The 10,104-nt window shown below is 38.5% G+C and overlaps 1 protein-coding gene and 1 pseudogene across 1 annotated transcript in view; both read right to left on the reverse strand.

The window, feature by feature from the left end:
• The window catches only part of LOC102501311 (cytochrome c oxidase assembly factor 7 pseudogene), a 23,438-nt pseudogene extending 18,018 nt beyond the window's left edge, over nt 1–5,420 (reverse strand).
• The window catches only part of FARS2 (phenylalanyl-tRNA synthetase 2, mitochondrial), a 625,214-nt gene that overhangs the window by 203,762 nt on the left and 411,348 nt on the right, over nt 1–10,104 (reverse strand). The gene's annotated exons all lie outside the window — the stretch shown is intronic.

Raw genomic sequence — 10,104 nt, forward strand, 5'->3', positions numbered from 1 at the left:
AGAGAAGAAAAGAAGGAAGGAAGGAAGGAAGGAAGGAAGGAAGGAAGGAAGGAAGGAAGGAAGGAAGGACGAACGAACGAACCAGCAGGAGCTGGGTGAACACATTTACATCCTGACTTCCAGGCTGCCCCAGGTCTCACCTCCACTCAAATCACATGCTCCAGGGTACACATGGAGAGGGAAGTGAGGCAGCTAGCGTGCTCCAGGGTGCACGGATACTGAGTGGGTGGAGAGGGAGCGGTGGGACTGAACTCCCACAGTCCCCATTCATCCATAAATCACAGCACACCCAGCAGAGAGGTCCGCCCTTCTTCCTGAGGGCCTCCCTGAATAAGCTGAACCCCCAGTGATCCTGCTGCCTCTTCTGTCTCTTAAAACCCTCTCTATTCCATTTTAGGCTCAGCAAACTCCTCCATTTAAAACAGGAATCAAGTATTTCCCCACTGAATTGTTTGAAAATCAAATGGGATAAAATAAATGAAAAATCTTCATAAGTTACAAAACACCATACAAGGCCAAGTGTGATTACACCTTTTCCTTTGTTTTGTAAGCTTAAAAAAACAATCAGATTGGGAACCAGCAGTTAGCGTAATGGCTATGTCGCTGGACTCCCATGTAGTCGACCGCGGTTTGCGTCCTGGACCCGGTGGCTTAAAACTCATGCCGGGCGCGTGTGCGTACATGCCCAAGATCCCGAGAGGAGAATGGAGGAGAAGGGATTGCGGCATGACCATCCCCCCTGGGGGGTGAGTTCTCGCTTTCTGTCTCTATGTCTCTCTCTGTCTGTCTGACGAGCGCATGCGCCCTATAGCAAAAAAAACTCTCCCCCCCCCAAAAAAAAAATCAGATTAACCAATAACGCTGGTTACCACGTGGTGCTACCCTGTGCCAGGCAATTACTTCATTTCATCTTCAAATGATGCCTACAAGAAAGTCACGCAGCTGCTTCACCTCAGCTCTGCCACTTGCTAGCTTTTGCGACCTTGAGCAGCTCTTAACTGCTCAGTTCCCCATCTGAAGGGGGTCCACTGAAGTAGGCCCTCTTACTGTTTCCTTGAGGATTAAAGGCAGTAGTGCTCATAAAGCACATAGTAGGTGCACATGTGTTTATTACTTTATTTCTCATACAGCTGAATCAGGATTGAATTTGAACCCAGCACCCTCTCCCCACTCCTTACATTGTGCCACGTCTTATTCATTATGGTCCATCATGTAGGGAAGGGTTTCTGTGTCTGTTTCCATCACCTGGTTAACTAGTAAGAAGGGCCATTTTGAGAAATCCCTCTTTCTACGAAGCATGGTGCCTGGCACCCGATGATAACTAACATTTGTGGAATTGAATGAGAAAGTCTCGTGGTTCTTTGGAGATCCCTGTTTTCACCAATTTGGATTTGGCTGTAGTGTCAAAGAAAGTTGGTTCTTGGGGCAGGGAAGCAGGAAACACCGAGAAGGGCCAACAGAGAAATACTGAGAAAAGAGGAAAGTAAAACAATTGGAAAGAGAGGTGGGACACATTTCCCCCTCAGGTACGATGAGATAGATCTCTTTGGACAGAAAGAACGAAGGGATTGCAAAAGGGAAACTTGGAAATGCCAAAGGCCATATAGAACTTTGTTCTAGAGTCTTAAGGAGTCAAGCGTAGAGGTAGAGAGGATAAACAACAGGAACAGAATGCTCAAAGTTCAGTGTTACAAAGCGGAAGGGACCTTCAGATTTGCTCTTAGGCTAATGAAGCACTTACAGGCACATACTGTTTAACTGGCCTTCATTTTATTGTGCTTTGTAGATTTTATTTATTTATTTATTTATTTATTTATTTATTTTACAAATTGAAGGTTTGTGGCAACCCATGTCAAGCAATTCTAGTCACATCATTTTTCTAACAGCATGTGCTCATAGTGTCTCTGTCACATATCGGTAATTCTTGCAATATTTCAAACTTTGCCATTATTTGTGTATCTGTTATGATGATCTGTGGTTAGTGATATTTGATGTTACTCTGTTGTCATTGTTTGGGGACACCATGAACTACAGCCATTTAAGGCAGCAAACTTAAGAGATAAATGTTATACTGTTCTGGTGTTCCACTACTAACCAATGGTTTCTCCATCTGTCCCACTCTCTTTTTGTCTTCTTATTCCTGAGACACAACAATACTGAAATAAGGCAAATTAACAACTATAATGAGCTCCGTTGTTCAAATGAAAGGAAGAATCACACATCTCACTTAAAATCAAAAGCTAAAAACTATTAAGCGTAATGAGGAAGGCATGGCAAAAGCAAAGCTAGGCCAAAACTAAGTCTCTTGCACCGAAGATGTGAATGCAAATAAATAAATAAACAAAGTTCCTGGAGAAAATGAAAAGTGCTATTTCAGTGAACACATGAACGGTAGGAGATCAAAACAGCCTTACTGCTGATATAAAGCTTTAGTGGTCTGGATAGAAAATCAAACCAGTCACACCATTCCTCTAAGCCAAAGCCTAATCCAGAGCAAGGCCCTAACTCTTCAATTCTATGAAGGCTGAGAGAAGTGAGGAAGGTACAGAAAAAAGAGACAGAAACTAGCAGAGATTGGTTCAAAAAGTTTAAGGAAAGAAGCCATCTTATAATACATAAGTGCAAAATGAAGCAGCAAGTGCTGCCATAGAAGCTGCAGCAAGTTAACCAGAAGATCTAGCTAACATAATTGATGAAGGCGGCTACACCAAACAATGAATTCTCAATGTAGATGAAACAGCCTTCTATTATAAGATGCTATCTAGGACTTTCATAGCTAAAGAGAAGTGAATCCTTCTTTCAGAGCTTCAAAGGACAGTCTGGCTCTCTTGTTAGGAGGGAATATAGTTGATAATATTTTGTTTAGTTTTGTTGTCAGTCAAAATAGTTTATTCATGGGCACAGTTAAAAAGGTTCAGTTTAAGAGGACAGAATGCACCACAAAGTCTTGTGAGTAAGGAAAGAATGGGAAAAATATATTCAAAGTGTTAAGTGAAAAACAATTTCAACCAAGAATACTATACCCAGCAAGATTATCTTTCCTATGGGAAAAAAAGACAAAAACATTTTTAGATAGACAAAACCTGAAAGAATTTACCAGCACCATACCAGCTCTCCGAAAAGTGCTGAAAGGAGTGCTATATCAGGACAAACTAAAGTTGGACACACAGAAATAAGAGTACAAGAAATAACCAAAAAAATGTTCACTCTAATGGTAGGGACAAGTCCAGAGTTGAATGTTAACTTCCAGAGTTAAAATGGAAGATCAGACCACAGTAACAATGCAAATGCAACAGAAGAGAGATTAATTTCGTGAGTCTGAAATAGTGAAATATAATTTCTTGACTTTGGACTAAAGCTTTATTGATTTCCTTAGAAGCTCTTATTTCCATATTTAAGGATTTTTGTCTTCTCTTGAACTGTTGATAGGTTCATCTACCTACTATTTGAACTGAATCCTAACCTTTTTCCATTTTAAGAAAATTTCTCTTAACATTTTTTTATTTTGATCTATCAAAACTAAAACTTTTTTAAAATTAAAAATGCATTAAAAATACCTACTAATACCTATTTAATGACTGTAGTAAGCTATAGAGCAGCGAGGTGGTACTTTATAGTATATTCACTTTCCTCACTGAGGTTTATGCCTAAAATCAGACATGTGTTCTTAAATATGTATATATCAGCTAAGCTTGATATTGGAAGTCTATAAATTAATTAAGATCTTTAGTGAACCAATAAAATGTGGGAAAAAAATGGCATTTGTATATAGCAAATACAGTGTGGGAGAAGGGGAGATGTTAGCGGAGAGTAAGAGATAGGGAATCAAGGGAGGAAAAAAAAAGCAAAATATATAAGAAACAAGAAATAGATAATTATTTGTTGATGATAACATGTATGGTAATGTCCTTGATTGAGCCAATATACAATGTATACTGGATGGAAAAATCTCATTTTGTATACTGTATTGATGTACAGTGAATGACTGTAAACAAATACATTAATTAATTAACTAATTTTTCAAAAAGTGAAAAAAAAACGCATCACAAAGTCTTTACAAATTCTTAACAGAAGCTGCCATGGAATGATCTACTCCCTAAAAATGGGTGAATGCACTGAGGATACTAATTTTTAATCGTGAGAGTCTCTTCTAGAGGAGAACAGGGTTATGTTTCACTTTCTTTAGAAGCTTTAAAGCAAAACTACCTCTAACCTATAAGCTGCATGTACCTCCTGATTGAAAAATCCGACTCTAAATGCAAAATAGAAAGCCTACTCCAATGATTACATAAGTCAGAAGGTGGCAGTCATGACTATTAACTCTTCTTTGATCCATAAGATTTTTTTATGTATATCAAAATGATTTCTGATTTTCAAGCCCACTCAACTAAAATAATGATGATGGTGGTCATGGATATTTCCCTCAAGTACTATGGCTGCTAATTTTTCTAATTTCTTGCTGTTTGTCTGACTTCCCCAATCTCTACAGCTCTCTAGTTTGCTCCTATTTTTTACAGGGTTGCAAAAGTTTGAAAAATAAGACCCTTATATGTGGATGTCTTCACAGAACAAACACACATAAAGGAATTGACTGAAATAAGCATTGTGGGGTAGATCCCAGAAGGTAACACTCTGGAACAAAGGATCTATATAGCCAGAACTACTAATACCAAATCTAAAATTGTCCTGTTCCAGCAGGTTTACCTTCAAGGACTGGGAAACAGGTCCCAGCATCAAGGAGGGAAGGTGGACAAGAGTCAAGGGCTGGACCCTTCTGCTGTTCTTAAGGTCCTACTTATTAGCACTTCAGCCTCAGCTTCATGCTTACTGACACCATCGCCCAGTTTGTACATGTGGCTGGCATTGGTGCAGGCCCACACATGTCACAAGTTTTGATGGAATGTTTACTAGTCAGGCTCATGTCCTTAGAAATAGCAGGGATGCCCTGCAGGGACATGACACTGAAGTTGAAGCAGCTAGAGGCATAGTTACTGTCACAAGCCCTTGTGTAGTAGTCTCTGACCTTCCCCAGGTCAGGCTGGCTATCCTTACTGACCTGTCCATCATGTGCAGAGAGACCAATGTTGTGACAAGCTTTGACAGACATCTTTCTGGGTTTCTTGCAAGCTATCAGAAAGTAGCTGGAGGCAGCTTTCAGGTCGTGGGAAGAACACCTTTCCAGTTATATAATAGGCCCCTAGCTTGTAGCAGCTATCATTGTGCTTGTCCTCTTCACGGTTACAGTTCAACACCATGGTAGCCTCATCAAAATTCATCTGAATCCCTTCCAAATAGTCTACCAGCTGATAGCAACCACCTAGGTCCTTCTTGTGGTAGCCCTGGTAGTTGTACGCCACCTCCATGTTCTTCAGGAAAGACTTCACCTACTCCTCAACCTGGAGGTCCATCAAACCTGCCATCACAGGTGACTTTAAGTTGAAGCCAGTGCTCATTTACTATTCTGAAACTCCTTAAGAACTATGTTACATCTACTCTGCCTAAGCCCTACAAGTGGAATGATGCCTGGATAGTAATACATCCATTCATGATATGATTTATTAAGTATTTTAAGCCCACTGATAAGAACTTCTGTTCAAAATTCCTTTCAAAACAGTACTGTTCACTGACAATGTCTGGTCACCCAAAAGTTCTGATGAAGACATACAAGATTAATGTTGTTTTCAAACCTGATAAAACAACATCCATTCTGCAGCCCATAGATCAAGGAGTCATTTTGACTTTTTGATCTTACTGATAAAGAAATGCATTTCAGAGACCAGTAGATGGCATAGCAGATACGTTGTTGGACTCCCACATGGCCGACCATGGTCCAAGTCCTGGATCTGGTTGCTTGAAAATCACATCAGACATGTGTACATGCTCAAGATTCCAGAAGAATGGAGAAGAAGGGATTATGGTGTGGCCATCCCTCCCTGAGGAGTAATTTCTCACTGTGTCTCTTTCTCCAGTGAATGCATATGCCCTAAGACAAAAACCTCTTAAAGAAAAAAATAAATGAAATAAAATGCATTTCAGAAGACTACAGTTGCCATAAATAGTGGATCTGAGCAAAATAATTGAAAACTGTCTGGAAAAAATTCACCATTCTAGATGTTCTCAAGAAAATCCATAATTCAGAGAAGGAGGTCAAAATATCAACATTAACAGATGTTTAGAAGAAGTTGATTCCAACCCTTATGGATGACTTCATGGTGTTTAATATTTCAGCAGAGGAAATAACTGCATATATGGTGAAAATAGCAAGAAAACTAAAATTAATTGAGCCTAAAGACATGACTAAATTATTGTAATCACATAAAAAAATTAAATTAATGAGGAATTTATTCATATAGATGAGCAAAGAAAAAGATTTTGTCGTGGGTCCCAGAGACAAAGAAGGACCAGGGTCATGGAATCCCTCCCACATACTCCGGCAAGGACCTGTGCAGCTCCCAGGGATAGTAAGGCATCAGGGCTGTTGGGCTGGGTCTTCCACCACTTGGCAGGTACTCTGTGGGTCTCAGAGCCAGAGAGGAGCAAGATCATCAAGCCTATGCATCCCAAGTGATGCATGATCTTACCTAACACCTTAAGTTTGGCCTCTTCAAATTGGCATTCAGCCATGTTAGAATTAGAAAATATTGGAAACGAGAAACTGGTGTGGAGCTCAAGTAGTTACACAGAGAAATTAACAATCATATAGCCCCAGAAACCTGCCCCAAATAAGTAGGGAAAATCAAATGCTTCACCAGATTCCTAGAAAATACAACAACAGAAACTTTATCTCCCTCAAAAGAGCATAGCAACTCCTCACCAACAATGGGAAAACACACACACACAAAATGACAGAAATAGAATTTAGAAAATTCATTGTAACAAAACTTAATGAGACGCAAGAGAAAATGAATGGCCAACTTCTAGAGATAGAAAATCGTTCTATGACCTGAAGGAGGAATTCAATGAAAGGATAGACACCTTGAAAAAAGAGTCAAAGAGAACTTCTGGAGATGAAGAACACAATGCAAGAAATAAAAATCTCCCTTGAAAGCATCAATAGCAGATTGGACCAGAGGAAGAATCCATTAACATTGGATTATTTAACAAGAATTGGAGAAGAAGAAAGAATTTCTGCTCTGAAAGATAAAGCCTCTGACTTAATCCAAACCACAAAAAAAGAATGGAAAAAAAAGGTAAGGATAAATTACAGGAAATACTAGACAGCATGAAATACCCAAATATCCATATAATGGGAATTCCAGAAAGCAGTGAAACTGATAAACACATAGAAAACCTTTTTTTGATTAAATATTATCTGAAAACTTTCCAAATCTAGAGAGACATAAATATATACAAATCAAGGAAGCACAAAGAACACCAAATAAATCAACATAAGAAGATACTTTCCATGGCATATCATAATGAGATTGGTAAAAATCAAAGACAAAGATAAGATTCTAAAAATGGCAAGAGAGAAGTATTAAGTTACATACAAAGGCTAACATCAGATCTCTCAACTGAAATGATGTAGGCAAGGAAAGACTGGGAAGACATATTCAAAATGCTAAGAGAAAAACAGTATCCACCAGGAACACTATATCTGGCAAGTTTATCCTTCAAATGGGAAGAAGAAATAAAAACATTCTCAGATAAACAAAACTGAAAGAATTTACAAAAGCTAGGCCAGCTCCTCAAGAAATACTGAAAGGAGTACTATATCAGGAAAACTAAGAGAGACAATTAGAAATAAGAGAACAGGAAATAACCAAGAACATGGCTAAAAAATGACAGAGATAAATCCACAAATATCAATAATAATGCTGAATGTTAATGAATTAAATTTGCCCATCAAAAGACCCAGATTGACTGAATGGATGAAAAAAAAAAAAACAGGAGCCCTGTACCTGCTGCCTACAAGAAAGTCACTTCATGGATAAAGACAAATATAGACTGAAAGTGAAGAGTTGGAAAAAAATATTCCATGCAAACAGAAACCAAAAAATAGGTTAGAGTCTTTAGTCTGATACCAGTATCATGAGAATATCAGACAAAACAGACTATAAGACTGTAAGAAGAGACAAAGAAAGATGCTAGATAGTGCTAAACAGGCAAATCCATGAAGATATCATAACACTTACAAATCTCTAGATAACCAACATTGTACCACCAAATATGTAAAAGAAAGACTGTTAGATCTAAAGAGAGAGATAGATTGCAACACAGTAATCATTGGGGATCTCAACACTCACTCCACTCCCTCCTCTGGATAGGTCATCTAGACAAAAAATAAGGAGATACAGGATTTAAATGATACCATAATCCAAATGGACCTGACCGACATCTAGCGGATATTTCCATAATTTATGGGACACAGGAAAAGCAGTCATAAGAGAAAAGTTAATAGCAATTAATGCTCACAAGAAAAAAAAAAGTAGCAAACAGACAACCTAAAAACACATCTCAGGGATCTGGAAAAACAACAACAAAAGAACCCCAAAAGCACCAGGAGAAAAGAAATAATAAAAATTAGAGCATAAATAAATACAATAGAGAAAAAAAATATACAGAAAATAAGTGAAACCAAAAGCTGGTTCTTTGAGAACCAGAATTGACACATCATTAGCTAGACTAATCAGAAAGAGAGAGAAGAATGAGATACATAAAATTGGCAATGAAACAGGCAATATTACAATAGACATAACAGAAATACCAAGTATCATGAGAGAATACTATGAGAGACTATATGCAAAAAAAAAAAAAAAAGAAAAAGAAAAACAAGGAAACCTATATGGGATGGACAAATTTCTGGACACATAATCTACCAAGATTGAGCCAGGAAGAAACAGAAAGCCTGAATAGACCAATAACAAGCAATGAGATGGAATTAGTAACAGTTTCCCAATAAAGAAGAGCCCAGGTCCCAATGACTTCACTTTAGAATTCTACAAAACTTTGTAAAAAATTATTTATTTTACTTATTATTATTATTTAACTTGCAAAAAAGCATATGCCTTCAATAGAGAGAGAAACAGAAAGCTGCCAAGTCCAGGACTTGAATCACGGTCAGCCACATAGGATTCCGGTGTCCCAACTACCACTCTACTTGTTCTAGAAAACTGTTAAAAGAACTAACCTTAATTCTCCTCAAAGTGTTTCTTTTTCTTTTCTTTTCTTTTCTTTTCTTTTTTTTTTTTGAGAGAGATTTTTGCTATAGGACACATATGCTCACCAGAGAGACAGAAAGTAAGAAATCACACCACACCCCAGGGGATGGGGGATGGACATGTTGGAATTCCCTCTCCTCCATTCTCCTCTCAGGATTTTGGGCATGCTCACACATGCACCCGATGTGAGTTTTAAGCCTCCAGGTTCAGGACTCAAACCATGGTCTATGACGTGGGAGTCCAGTGACATAACCATTACACTTCCCGCTAGTCCCATCCTCAAGCTATTTCTGAAGATTCAAAAGGAAGGAACCCTCCCAAATTTATTCTATAAAGCTTCCATCACCCTCATTCACAAAACAGACAAGACATAAGGAAAAAAGAAATCTACAGAACAATATCCCTGATGAAAAAACATCCAAAAATTCTCGACATGCACTAGCAAGTCATATCCAACAGCATATTAAAAGATTATACACCATGACCAGGTAGGCTTTATCTCAGAGATGCAAGAGTGGTTCAACGTATGCAAAACTATACATGTAATACATCACATTAACAGAAGGAAAGAAAAAAACCATATGGTCATATCAACTGATTCAGAAAAGGCATTGATAAAACACAACATCCCTTCATGATTAAGAGTCTCAGCAAAATTGGCATAGAAGGGATATTTCTCAGCACAATAAAAGCCATATATAAAAAAATATATATATCTAACATCATATTGAATGGGCCATGGAAGAAAGAACTGACACCTTCCTGCTGCCTTTGTGTTCCTGCCAGGGTCCCCCGCAACACTGTTTCTGCACGTCAGTTTGATCCAATAGCTGAATCTGTGCTGCAGAACCAGCAGTTGTCTCCTCCCCAGGGACGGCAGCACAGTTGTTGGCACCTTCCCTTGGAGGAGGACCCAGCTCCAGAGCTTCTGCTCCATATTCAG

This window comes from Tupaia chinensis, unplaced genomic scaffold, assembly GCF_000334495.1.
Source record: "Tupaia chinensis unplaced genomic scaffold, TupChi_1.0 Scaffold000048_1, whole genome shotgun sequence".
In the NCBI taxonomy this organism is placed as follows: Eukaryota; Metazoa; Chordata; class Mammalia; order Scandentia; family Tupaiidae; genus Tupaia; species Tupaia belangeri.